Source organism: Podarcis tiliguerta (genome assembly GCF_965153285.1).
Source record: "Podarcis tiliguerta genome assembly, chromosome: 4".
NCBI lineage: Eukaryota > Metazoa > Chordata > Lepidosauria > Squamata > Lacertidae > Podarcis > Podarcis tiliguerta.
The window spans coordinates 68,866,243-68,880,257 of NC_139537.1; positions in this window are offsets into that span (position 1 = coordinate 68,866,243).

Genomic DNA, 14,015 nt, shown 5'->3' on the forward strand with positions numbered 1-14,015 from the left:
GAGACAATACATGAAACACAACCATCTATCAAAATTTGCAATACAGTTCTCCAACCAAGTAATGTACATATACTAGGGTAACATGTTCCATAAAAATGCATATATTGATGAAAATAACATACAAAAATGCATTATATTACAAGGAAATGCTGTGCAAAAATGTGCATATTTGGGGGAATTACATTTGAAAATGTGCACATTAGGAGGAATTTGCACTTAAAAGTTGATGAATTTTCATGAGGTTGAGAGATAGGCATGGGGGCATCTGTCTCAATTTCTTCTCCTAAGATAGGATACTCTGCATCAGCAGTGGGGAGCTGGACCCACTCAATGGGGCTGGTCACTTGTCAATCACATGACAGCATCAGGTGACAAATTCAAAGAGGCTGACAGTCAAACTATACCTGCAAATGGAGAGGGAAAATGTGTGCTTGCAGGTACAGTTTGAATGCAAATTAGCTTCAAAGGTGTGCATTTTCAGGCAAGGCCTTTGCAAGTGCTGAGGCTTGCAAAGCCCTTGCCTGACAGCATGCCTTGAAAGGAGGTCAAAGTGGATCATGGGCCAAAGAAAAGAACTGCTTGGCCTAAATAGGCCTGTGGGCTGATGGTTCTCCACGTGCTGCTCTGTATGTAGATGCCCTTCCCTGGAAATCTCCAGTGTTGAAGACTGCAAAATGTTCCCCTAAGAAGCTTGTTCTCATTTCTCAACTGTTCTTCCAGTTACTGCATTTCCCCTAATTTTAAAACTACTTCAACCTTATAGTAGTTTAATGCTGCAATCTTTTCCGTGAGGGCTAGATGAGAAAAGGACAGTTGCTCAACTCCTTACCCTGATGCAACACCAAATTAGGCTGGTTTACTGAAATGATAAGCAAAGATGGGCAAACATACTTGTCCACTCATCCCAAAACCAAGTACACATTCCCCCCTCCAAAAAAAGGTAGAGAAGAGAGAGGACCATCAAGCTGCTGAATTCCCCTTTCTCTTCCCTGTCAGTTCCACAATTTCCTCAAGGTGTGTGTATAGTGGGGCATCCTTACTGTAGGGAAAAGATAGGCCTTCTCCTTGGTGGCAAATAACACTCATCAGGGCATAAGAGTCCGATGGAATTAGGCCAGTTACTTATCTAGTCTAGTAGCTGATTCTCACAGCGGCTAGCTAGACACCTATGGAAAGCCATGAAGAAGACCCTGAGCACAAGGACTCTCTCCCCCTTTGCAATTTCTTGCAACTCGTGATTGACTTTTCACACACAATTTCCTGTTGAAAATCATGGAGCTTATAGTCAAGCCATGGTCCCTATCCTAGCTTCCACTGTGTGGTACCCTTCACTGAAGGGGGTGAGCAGCAGAAAGGAAGAACAGTAGGAGACAAGGGTGCAAGTCCCATTTCAAATTTACTCCATTGTGGCAGCAGTAGCTAGAAATTGTGCTGCTCAATCTGAATAGGTGGCCCATGGCTGGCTGTATATTTTGGATGCTTGCCCCTAATTATGACTATGTGATTATGCTCTTAGTCTGTCAATAACTTCTATCAGGGGAAAGTGGGCTGCTGCTGTTAACGCCTACAGAATAAAGGGAGGGAAATTTTGACATTGGGACATGGTGGGGGGAATACTAGAGGCTCAAGTGGGCTTATTTGTAGCCTCCCCACAATTATAAAATAACAATAATAAATGAGCTGTCATAAGTAAATGAAGTCAGTGAAGAAACTGATTACCCGATAATTTCTACCCCTCTGTTTTAGTGTCTTCAGAAGATAAGATCCTCACTAACCCATGAACTAATAAAGAGCAGCACTCCCTTGTATAAGGCATCCACTCAACACAGACAGCCAATTATTGTCACCAAGTATTTTTCCCTGTGGTCTATTCCACGTGTTATAAGACAACAAAAAAAAGTCCAACTTTTTTTCAGCAGAATGGAAGAGTAACACAATCTTCCTCATTGCATTTTGTTTGATTACAACTCCCATCACCCAAGACCACCACCTGAGATCGGTGGCGATGATTGGAGCAGTAGTCCAAGAACATCTGGAAACCTAAGGTTGAAAAGCACTGTGCTCAAGTGAGAGAGAAGGTGCCTGAAGGTCAATATTTGGCCCCTTAATATTGTGACTGCTTAACATATGATGAAACCAGTATTGTGGCTGCCATGAGGTGGAGAAGTGGTCACAGATAACCTGTTGTGCTGGACTAAAAACAAAAAACAACAGTATATGAATTGTGGGAAGGTAGGACTAGATGCTGGACCATAAAGAAGGCTGATCGCCGAAGAATTGACGCTTTTGAATTATGGTGCTGGAGGAGACTCTTGAGAGTCCCATGGACTGCAAGAAGATCAAACGCATCCATTCTTAAGGAAATCAGCCCTGAGTGCTCACTGGAAGGACAGATCGTGAAGCTGAGGCTCCAATACTTTGGTCACCTCATGAGAAGAGAAGACTCACTGGAAAAGACCCTGATGTTGGGAAAGATGGAGGGCACAAGGAGAAGGGGACGACAGAGGACGAGATGGTTAGATAGTGTTCTAGAAGCTACAAACATGAATCTGACCAAACTGCGGGTGGCAGTGGAAGACAGAAGTGCCTGGCGTGCTCTGGTCCATGGGGTCACGAAGAGTCGGACACGACTGAACGACTAAACAACAACAAAGGACTAGATGTGATAAAAGAGGGTGAACAAAATGTATGAATAAGTCAGGCAGTAAACTGACTGCCAACACAAGAGATGACTCTACACATGGATATCACCAGATGGACAGCATCGAAATCAGATTGATTATATTCTCTGCAGCCAAAGATGGAGAAGCTCTATACAGTCAGCAAAAACAAGACCTGGAGCTGACTGTGGCTCAGATCATCAGCTTCTTATAGCAAAATTAAAGCTTAAACTGAAGAAAGTAGGAAAACCCACTGGGCCGGGGACGACAGAGGACAAGATGGTTGGAAGGTGTTCTCGAGGCTACCAGCATAAGTTTGACCAAGCTGCGGGAGGCGGTGGAGGACAGGGGTGCCTGGCGTGCTCTGGTCCATGGGGTCACGAAGAGTCGGACATGACTAAACGACTAGTCAACAACAAACCTGACTGCAGCCATTGGCCCACATATAAGTCTGATTGATTCTCTATCACAATCAGTGGTATAGTGGTAAACTTTGAAGAGGACAAAGTTCATCATAGCCACACCCTCAATGAGAGTCCAAAATTGCAGGCAGAGGTATTATTCTATATACACACCAAAGATAAACAGCACACAGCATCATACCCAATTTATTAGGATCACCTTGGACCGCAATTCTATATGCAAAGTTTCCTGTGAGTATGCTGTAGTAAACTCAGTGATGCTCATTTCTGTTTCATATGTTAGTCGCTTTATCTTACTCAAAGTGACTTCCAACCAGACAGACAGACAATCACCATCCGCTCACACAGATATATTAAAACCAAGGGAAAAAGAAATACATTAAAAACATTCCTCTCACTTTTAAAAGGACACAGATAGTTAGGGGCCAAATGCCTGGTTGTAGGGGAATGTAGCCTAAATATATATAATGATGGTGTCAGGCAAATCTTCCTGGGAAGAGCATTCCACAAATGGGGAGCCACTGCAGAAAAGGACTGTTCCCATGTTACCACCCTCCAGACCTCCCTGATAGCCCTCAATAGGCTTAACTTTGATGAATTTGGCTAATATAGCTAATCCCCTTATATTCTTGACTGTCATGGACTGGCTGGGTGCAGAAGAGTGGTGAATGGTACCAGCTGGGGAACACCCATGAGAAGAAGGCTCAGAGCCAGGGGATTGGTGGTGGGACAATGATGAGTGGTCAGAGGGAGAAAAGACAGCAGACTGGAGACTCAGCTAGACTGGTAAAGAAAAAGCACTTTGTACGTGTTGTGTGTGCAATATAAAACTGTGACACTAGATGGCGCTGTGGAGTCCCGTATTTCCCTACCGGATTTCCCTATATGAGTTTACAACACGTTTAACTGAATCGCTTCTTTGACATGTCTAGATCCAGCCTGGGAGGAGGAGGTGTCGGAAGCTGAAGAGGTAAGCAGGGTTCAGTGAGCAGGAAGAGGCTGTGGCAGAGAGCAGTCCAGAACCAGAGGCAGAAGCGGAGGCTGGAGAGGAGTGGGGCTAAGAGGCAGCGATGAGTCAGGCTGGTGAGGAAGCCAGGCTGTCTCCCCCTCCTGCAGCAACCGCCCCTCCCCATGGGTCTCCTAGAGCTCAAAGAGGCATGAAGAGGGCAGAGCAAAGAAAGGCAAGACAAAGGAGCCTCAGATTGCTTAGGAAGGAACCAGAGGAGGAAGATACTTAAGGAGCGATGGGAAGGTGGGGACCTGCAGTCCTCACAACTCCATCATTGGGGTGAGAGGGTTGCTGTGATCACTAGGTCTGCACTATTTGGGTTTCTTAGAATAATGAGGTTTTTATTGCTGACCTACTCCTGCTAGCAGCTAAGTGGGAACGGGAAAACCTTGGGGCTTGAGAGCCTATTTGGTTAACTTTTTAAAAATCTTATAGAATCTCTACAGAAGCAGAACTCTATTGACAAGTTTTTAAACTGTTTTGATGTCTATCTGAACACACCCATCTCATGACCTACTTGATTCCTAACATGCAAGGGGAAGGAAGTGCAACACCCTGCAACCTAGTCTGTTTTTCACTATCACAGTTGTATTTGTAACCACAACATCACAGTTTACTAATGAAAAATATAGAGACGCTAGCCCTCAAGAGTGCTTATCTGTTAGCTTCTCTGTCATTAATGGTTAATCTGTGAACTTCCAAATATGGGCTTCTACTAAGCAAAGAAATGTTTCCTGTAACCACCATAAGAAATCCATGAATCCTACTTTTACCATGGGACACTTGTCATGTTCTCTCTGCGTGTAGGTGTACATGTTCATTCCTGTTTCAGCTGGCAGGGCCACTTCCATTTTGTGGGGTGCTTCAACTAACTGGAGAAGTCCTCAGTAAATATGATAAGGGTATGGAGAAGAAGGCCAGTGTGGTGTAGCCAGTGTGGTGTAGTGGTTAAGAGCGGTAGTCTCGTAATCTGGGGAACCGGGTTTGATTCCCCGCTCCTCCATATGCAGCTGCTGGGTGACCTTGGGCTAGTCACACTTCTTTGAAGTCTCTCAGCCCCACTCACCTCACAGAGTGTTTGTTGTGGGGGAGGAAGGGAAAGGAGAATGTTAGCCACTTTGAGACTCCTGAAGGGGAGTGAAAGGCAGGATATCAAATCCAAACTCTTCTTCTTCTTCTTCTTGTAAGGACAGGAGGAAACAGAGAATACGTTCAAATATAAAACTATCAAAAAGAGCCATGACACTTTTGGCTGTGTCTGTCTTTCCTGATAGACAGCAAACATTGCACCTCTTCCCTAATTACCTCAGTTGTCTTCACAGTGGGAAGGGAGCATACCCTCCAACATTTCTCCAATGAAAATAGGGATGTCCTGAAGAAGAAGAAGAAGAAGAAGAAGAAGAAGAAGAAGAAGAAGAAGAAGAAGAAGTTGTTATTGTTTGTATGCCACCCATCTGACTGGGTGCCCCAGCCACTCTGGGCAGCTTTCAACTTATATAAAAACATAACAGAACATTCAACATTAAAAAACTTCCCTATACAGGGTTGCCTTCAGATGTCTTCTAAAGGTTGTATAGTTATTTATCTCCTTGGCTTGGCAGGTTTCATAACTCCATACCCTCCAATATTTCCACGATGAAAATAGGGATGTCCTAAGGAAAAGTGGGATATTCCATGATCAAATCAGAAACTGGGACGGCTTCTGACACCTGGAGGGTTTGAGGGAGTTCTCCATCCCTAAATCCTGCCTTTATGGCCTTGCTAATGGAGGATCAGCTAGGGTAGGGCTGCCATACGTCTGGATTTTCCTGGACATTACTGGGATTCCAAAGGCAGAATTGACGTCCCAACCATTTTGGGCTTTTCCTTTTTGAAACATGGCAACCCCAAACTAGGGTAAATCCTATCACTGGATTATGAAATAGAATCTCACTTTGTGTAGGCCTAGCAAAGTCATAGAGGTTGAGAGTGAAGATGACTTTTGGTTTGTGAATTCTTTCTTGTACCTGGGCCCTGGCAACTGCCTGGTTGTTCCTTTGCAGCTGTAGCTTTACCTGCCCCACACTTGACATCACGTGGCATCAAGTGTAGGTAGGGATGGGTGGATCTGTCAATCTTGGTTTTGCTCCGTTTCTCTTCTTTTTCTCTTTCTTCAATCTTAAATTTAGTTTTCTACATCATTTTGCAGTTTCTTGTTTTTAAAAAAGGTCCTTGTGAAAATTCATCAGCATTTTCGTGCAAATTTATCCTAATCTACACCTTCTTTTGCAAAACAATTTCCCAAAATATAATATGTATTTGTATATTCTCACCAATATATGCAGTTTTATGGACACTTGGCTGCTGTATGTGTATTTTTGTACACATTACTTGGCTGTAAAATTTGAAAAAAAGTGAGAATTTAAAAAGATGGCAATGTTTCAGTTCTCACACTGTTTTAGAAATTGCAAATTAGACAAATCTGAGTTTAAATGAGAACTGAACTGAATTTCTTCCCCATCCTTAAGTGTGGTTGGGACTGGTGGGTACAGTTGGGGGGAAATGCCCTTATGAGCCAAATTAGGACCCCTAGTATGCCTTTTGTGACCTTCGGAACAGATGTACCCCACCCCCGGGCTATGAACTAATGGAACTAATTGGCCTATGAACTAACGGGACGGATGGAGCTGTTCAGCAATGACCTCAACGTGATCTCAGCACCTGAACAATATGCAACCATGATTGTGGAAATCAGTACTAGGAAGCTGCAGCTTAAGTTTGGAGGATCCATTGGCTATGTTCCTGCATGCAAATGTTTCCCTGGGAATAGTTGTATGTGTGGGGAAAACCTTTGAATGTCTAAACCAGAAAGAATTAAGGCACAAACAAGGGTGACAAGAAGAAAAACCTTACCTCAGTGTGGTTGTCCAGCTGGAGGAAGAGATAGACCCAGGACACATTTTTTTTCAGGATACAGGAGCTTCAAGGCAGGTTGCAAGAGCTGCAAGAGCAGCATCTGAAGGTACTTCCATTGTACCTTCAATGGAATGGAAGTACCTTCAGATGCTGCTCTTCACAAAAGTTTTATGGGCTGCATTTGCTTACACCAGCATTCTTTGGCCATGCATGTGAGGCTTTGGGGATTTCCAGATGACTTGTTTTTCGTACAATAACTATATAGCTGTTGCTCGTATGTTGCTAAGGTATTCCAACAGTGAAGAGCCAGAAACCTATATGCAAATCATGAAGACAATAGCCACATGTTATTGCTTGTCCCTCAACACCTGGTGTTTTGAAGGCACACAGTCCATGTTCGCCTTCCATTGACTATGTGAAGTCTTCATTAAAAATCCATTTAGGCTAGTGGTCCATCATCACATCTTGTGGTAGAAAACTCCATAAATCAATTGTATGTTATGTACCTTCCTTTTGCCACTGCCCATTTTGGGTGAACTTGAGTTCTAGTGTTCTGAGAAGTAGGCAAATATTTCTATGTGCTTTCTTCATACTATTCAACATTTTATAAGCCCTTTCCTTTACTTACAGTTCCCTTAACTGAAAACACCAGCCATTCAGCCTTACCTTGAGGGAAATGACTCCAGTCCCCTGGCCACCTGAGTTTCTATTTTCTGCATAGCTGTCAATGTTTCCCTTTTTTAAAGGGAAATTCCCTTATTCCGAATAGGATTCCTCACAAGGAAAGGGAAAAGTTGACAGCTATGATTTTCTTGTTACTGCATTTATATGAAGGCATTGTTATATTTTCCATTTTGTTTTTAATCCCACCCCTAAAAAAATTCTTATATGCAATTTGACTTTTCTAGGATAATGCCTTCTGTGGGTATATCAAATTTGCTTAGTACATAAAAAAACATTATGTCACCGTGAAAATGTAAACCCCACCCCATGCCCCAATATACAGATCCTTCATTGTGATAGTGAATACCATGTGGAATATGCTTGTGCCAGTGCGATGGGCATGTGGTGAATTGTGTCTGTGACATAGGGATTACACAACTTGTATCCATTCCTGGACAATTTTGTAATGTTTGAGACATTTATTTTAATTATTGCAAGGTTGTTTTTTCTTTAGAGGAAGCACAGCCTCACTATATTTCTCAAACAGTGAAATGTACATGCAGTCCTTTTTAAAACGGAAAAAGAAGAATGACATTAAGGCAGTCTATCCTGTGATGCAATGAATAGCCATCTTGCAGCATTTATTGCTTAGAAGGCTGGGAATATGAATGCAACCATCACGTCCCACACTATTTCTGTGAAGGAAGTATGTAAAAGACCCATGATTAGCAACTAGAAAGGGTATTGGACATGGTCTGGAAAGAGCTTTGCTCAGGCATGTCCAGGCACGTTCATGCTCAGCTACTACTTTTGCAAATGGGTGGCAGAGGTGGTGAGATGACTCATCCTTTCCCCTCCCCTGCCAGGCCAGCGAGAGGGCGGCAAACTATAATCCTGCAATATGCAGAATGCTTAAATTCTTCTCAGTTCAGGCACACCAGCCAATTCCCACTGAATAATTTTGGCCCCTCCATATATATGGACTTTTACAAGCTCTTGGTGCCTCTAAGCATCACTTCAGTATCATATGTGGCTGTTTGTGTGCTGGCTCTGTCTATTGGACGCATCACAGTTGGAACGTTTAAATGTGTTATTAGGAAGTCAAACGAGCATCCCAACATTGTTCTACACTAGGTTACAAGGCACAACAGAGATTTGTGATACATGGCTAGGCATAAACTAGGACATTGTTCCAACAGTTGGTATGCTTACCCACCCCATGCTCTGCCCTGTGAGTCAGGCACAGCTATTCACATGGGTGACATCCCAAGTCCCAGGACTGGGCAAGCAAGCTGCTAGTCCTTCCTAGAGGCTGGGCATGCAAGGTTTGTTCATGCCAGTGCTATCAACTCCATGTCTTTGGAGGCGAAGGTGGAGTCAGTAGGGTCCACTTGCCTTTGGACTCATCCACAGAAGGGAATGGCTATTCACTGATAGGTAGAGCCACTGGAGACACTTCAACAGGTGGTGATGTCACCCTTGGGGTACCTAATGACATGTTCTCTTGATAGCCCTTTCCCATGATCTAAGTCAATACCTCCCTACCTGGCACTCCCTAGGCAGACTCTCCAAGAGTCCCTATTTTCCAGGGACAGTCCTGGATTTACAGAAGCCGTCCTGGTTTCTGATTTGATCCCATAATGTCCCACTTTTCCTTAGGACATCCCTATTTTCACTGGAGAAATGTTGGAGGGTGTGGCCCGCAAGCCAAGGAGACAAATAACTATACAGCGGTACCTCAGAAGTCGAATGGAATCTGTTCCAGAAGTCCGTTCAACTTCCAAAACATTTGGAAACCAAGGCATGGCTTCTGATTGGCTGCAGGAAGTTCCTGCAGCCAATCGGAAGCTGCGTCGGACATTCGGGTTCCAAAGAACGTTCTCAAACAGGAACATTCACTTCCGGGTTTGCGGTGTTCAGAAGCCAAAACGTTGGACTCACAAGGTGTTCGGAATCCAAGGTACATCTATATAACCTTTAGAAGACATCTGAAGGCAGCTTTTTAACGTTTAATGTTTTATTATGCTTTTTTATGTGTTGGAAGATGCCCAGAGTGGATGGGGCAACCCAGTCAATTGGGTGGGGTATAAATAAATAAAAAATATTATTATTATTAAATAGGACGTTCCTTACCTCAGAGAAATTTCAGGGGGTATGTCTAGGCCAGACTCCCCTTGACATCTCAGGTTGTCCTCCCCCAGCCTCCTAGGACCTTCCCTGGGCTGTCCTGTCCCAACTCTCTAATCTCCTCCCACTCCTCTTCCTAATCCAACCACCCTCTCCATGACTCTCCATGGGACTCAAGACAATTTCCTCCCTAACGATTGGCACTCACCCAAAACACTGCTTACAGAACGAATGATAAATAACGCATAAAACACCAACAAAGAATATAGCAAGATCATCATTTTCCTAGCTTGCATGTTCCTCTCTACACTAAGAATGGGAAAGGGAGCTGAGTGAAAATGAGACTCCCAGCCTCAGATATGTACTAAAAATAGTCAAGGAAAGCGCCACTACAATCTGCAAGCAGGTGCTGGGTTTATCAAACTGAAATCTGCTTGGCATGGCTAGCAATTGCTCAGGAAGGAGCATGCAGCTCAGTTAGGAAGTTTACACTGGTGAATCTGAAAAAAGGCACACAAGAGGGGGATGATTAACTTGTTCACTTTACCTTCTACGTTACCTTAATGTGCTCTTTTGAAAAACATTTTGAAGCTATTATTAATAAACAGATATAAATATGGGTCTTCTGCACTTTCAAAGATTTAGAATTTGCTTCTGATCCTGTTTCCTGGTGCTATGGCCAGTAGTAGAGAGAGGGGCAAAGCACAGCTCAATAAGGCACTGAGGGCACATTTCTTAGTGCCCAGATTTCCTATGGAAAATCAGTACAACAGCAGCTCACCTCACAGGGCTGTCGTGACAAACCAAACGAAGCTTATAAAAATGGACTTTGGAATATAAAAATACATATCAGGTGTCAAGGAGATAAATATACAGCTTTTAGAAGACATCTGAAGGCAGTCCTGTATAGGAAGTTTTTAATGTTTTATGTATTATTATGTTTTTCTATGTGTTAGAAGCCACCTAGAGTGCCTGGGATAACCCAGCCAGATGGGTGGGGTATAAATAATAAAATTGCTCTTGTTGTTGTTGTCATCTAGGTGTTTTTGTTTTTGTTTGTTTATATTCATTCATTTATTTATTTATTTAATTTGTATTCTGCCCTTCATCCAACAATCATAGGGTGATTCACAACATATTTGTAAGCCATCTTGGGAAAATATTTCCCACACTTCTCTTTCTCTCTCTCTCTCTCTCTCTCTCTCTCTCTCTCTCTCTCTCCACACACACACACACACACACAATTTTCTTTACAATGAAAACAGCAATTATTACCACACATAATTATTGCAGTCACAAGCTTGTATAAAGCAAAGCAGAGTACAGAAGGAAGAAAAGTATCCACCCGTGGAATATTATGGGCACTTTGCTCTCATGCATTTGGAGAATCATATCAATGCAATAATCCTATGCCTGATGCATAACCACACTTTAAATGAGCTCCTACTGGCCTCTCCACCTAGGAACTTGAGAGACTGGGGGATATAAAGTATGCTGTCCCTTATCTATAAAAGAGAAGAACCGAAAAACCTTTTTGGCACACCCCATACGGTCCTCCTCTGCAGAATAAGTTCTAAGAGGGCAGTGTCCCAGACATAATTAATCCAGGCCTCAATTAATTCAGTTTTCTAGTGATGAACTGCAGTCAGCCACACAGCATCCCGCACTTTTCAATGCATTTCCCTGTCACATTCCTAACGAAAAGGTCTATTTGCTTGATTTGTTGTGCTAGGGTGATGGAACGCTTTAATCCACTTCAACTGCACAAGCCAAAATTTCCCTGTACACGCTCAAACCCTCCCTCAAATCACTGACAGTAAAGAGGCAACAACTTCTTTCAAAGCAGCTCGATAACCACCTCACTCTTTCTCAATGAATGCCATGAAATCTGACCTAATTCAAAGAAAAAAAAGATCTCACTTCCTCCCCCCACCTGTCTCGCCTTGAGCACCGTTCACTATGGAAATAAATAAACATGAACCTCACAATGTGCAAGATTCTTCTGATTCAGTTATAGGAAGTGCAATCCAAGTTGTCTGTTTTGGAATTTGTAGCACGTGTAGCATCTTAAGATGGAACCTCCATGGCCGTTTTTAAAAGGTTTGTAAAGGTAAAGGGACCCCTGGCCATTAGCTCCAGTCGTGACCGACTCTGGGGTTGCAGCACTCATCTCACTTTATTGGCCAAGGGAGCCGGCGTACAGCCGGCGTACAGCTTCTGAGTCATGTGGCAAACCAGAGCAGCGCACGGAAATGCCGTTTACCTTCCCGCTGGAGTGGTACCTATTTTTCTACTTGCACTTTGACATGCTTTTGAACTGCTAGGTTGGCAGGAGCGCACCCCGTTACGGGGATTCGAACCGCCAACCTTCTGATTGGCAAGTCCTAGGCTTTGTGGTTTAACCCACAGCGCCACCCGCGTCCTTTAAAAGGTTTGAGAAACTGATAAAAAAATACCCTCTGGCATACAATTATCTGTGTGCATCTTTTGATGCTCAGATGGCTGCATTACATGGGTATTCACACAAACACTGGAGCTCTATCTTCTCTCCAGCCTTATTAACCCCCTTTCCCTTTCACCATGGCCCCTTAAAGCAGCTACAGAACAACTCAGGGAGGCAGGGATCAAATATAAATGGGGATTTCCATTTGCTCCCATCGCGGAGATTGATGGCATGCCACACAAAGGCACCAGAAAAGGAGAAGTGGAACCTGTCTTAACACTACTGAAATTGAAGGTCCACTGGGAGGAAGATGAATTTAGCATGGGAGACCTGCAGGAGCCTAAAGCAAGAAGGGACAAATGGAAACTGCCCCCCTTACCTAACAGAACAAGACAACACCATCAATTATAATTCTCCAGGAAACACATCACATGGATAGTAAGGCTATCCTTCCTAAAGGCTTCCTAAACATGCATGCTTCAATAACCTTTTTACAGCAGCTGAAAAATTCAATTTTGGAGGGGTCATCATTATTTTGGACAAAACAAGAAGGGAGGATATATTTTTGTGAATTGAATGATGGACACTTATATGGTCAAAGCAAAGCAATTCTCTTTTCTTTTTAACACATTAGAAATGCGATTCCATCTTTTGTTACTGCACTATCGCCTGGTGGATTCCTGTTGGTGGGTACACCCAGGGCGTCAGGGACTACAACTATTTATCTCCAGGTCCTATTCATTCTTACAACTGAATTACCATATTTTTCCATGTATAACATGCCCTCATGTATAAGACTCCCCCTATTTTGGGGGACTCCAAATTGAGAAAATGGGGGGCGATTGTATCTGTGTATAAGACGATCCACAATTCTGCACATAATTCTTTAATTAAAAAAAACTAGTCTTATACCCAGAAAAGTACGGTATGTGCTGGATTCTGGCCCCCTAGAGGTGCAGCTATAGGATGCCAAATTCTTCCTAACGCTATGTCAGACCATTCATCTCTATGGGCTACGTTGCAACTTAACTATGACTCATCTATCCAATCGGTTTGGAGATGAGACTCAAATTTATTTAACAGGAAAAGCTCCATGCAACGTATTAAGAAATTGATAATGGAATATATTACATTTTATTTAGGCTCAAATCCAAATTTAGCTATTATAGGGGATGCTATGAAGGCCACAAACCAAGGATGTGCATAGCTGTAAAAAGAAAATTTAATAGGATAATCATTCTAATCAAACAACAGCTTTTACATTACATCTCAATTTTGGAAATTAAACAAAAGACCACAGTTTCAAGTAAAGCGTATAGGCAATTATTACTCAGTCTAATGAAAGAATGTGAAGCCTGAAAAACTCAGCTACAAAATCTTTAAACTTTTTTAATCAATGATTTTATCAGGCTGGGAATTGAAACTCAAACCTATTAACTGATATGCTGAAGAAGAAAAAATATGCACATTTCTCTCTATATATAAAACAGAAAGGTGGAGTGTTTTCTGACAGTCAGTAATTAATTAAAACCTTTACCAAATAGTATTCTAAATTATATAGTTCCTTGAAACTTAATGAAGAAAACTACAAAACTAGCTATCCCTAAATTATAGCCTATCACCGATGAGCAAGGAAGAATATTGTACAAACCTATTTCAGCAGAGGTCAAAACTTCCATAAATAAATAGAAAACCATCAGGGCTCCCAGTCCAGATAGCTGGGAACAAATTCAAAGGGAATTCAAATGCATGTCTGAAAGGTGTTTCTAGTGATACACTTAAATGCAACTTGTGGG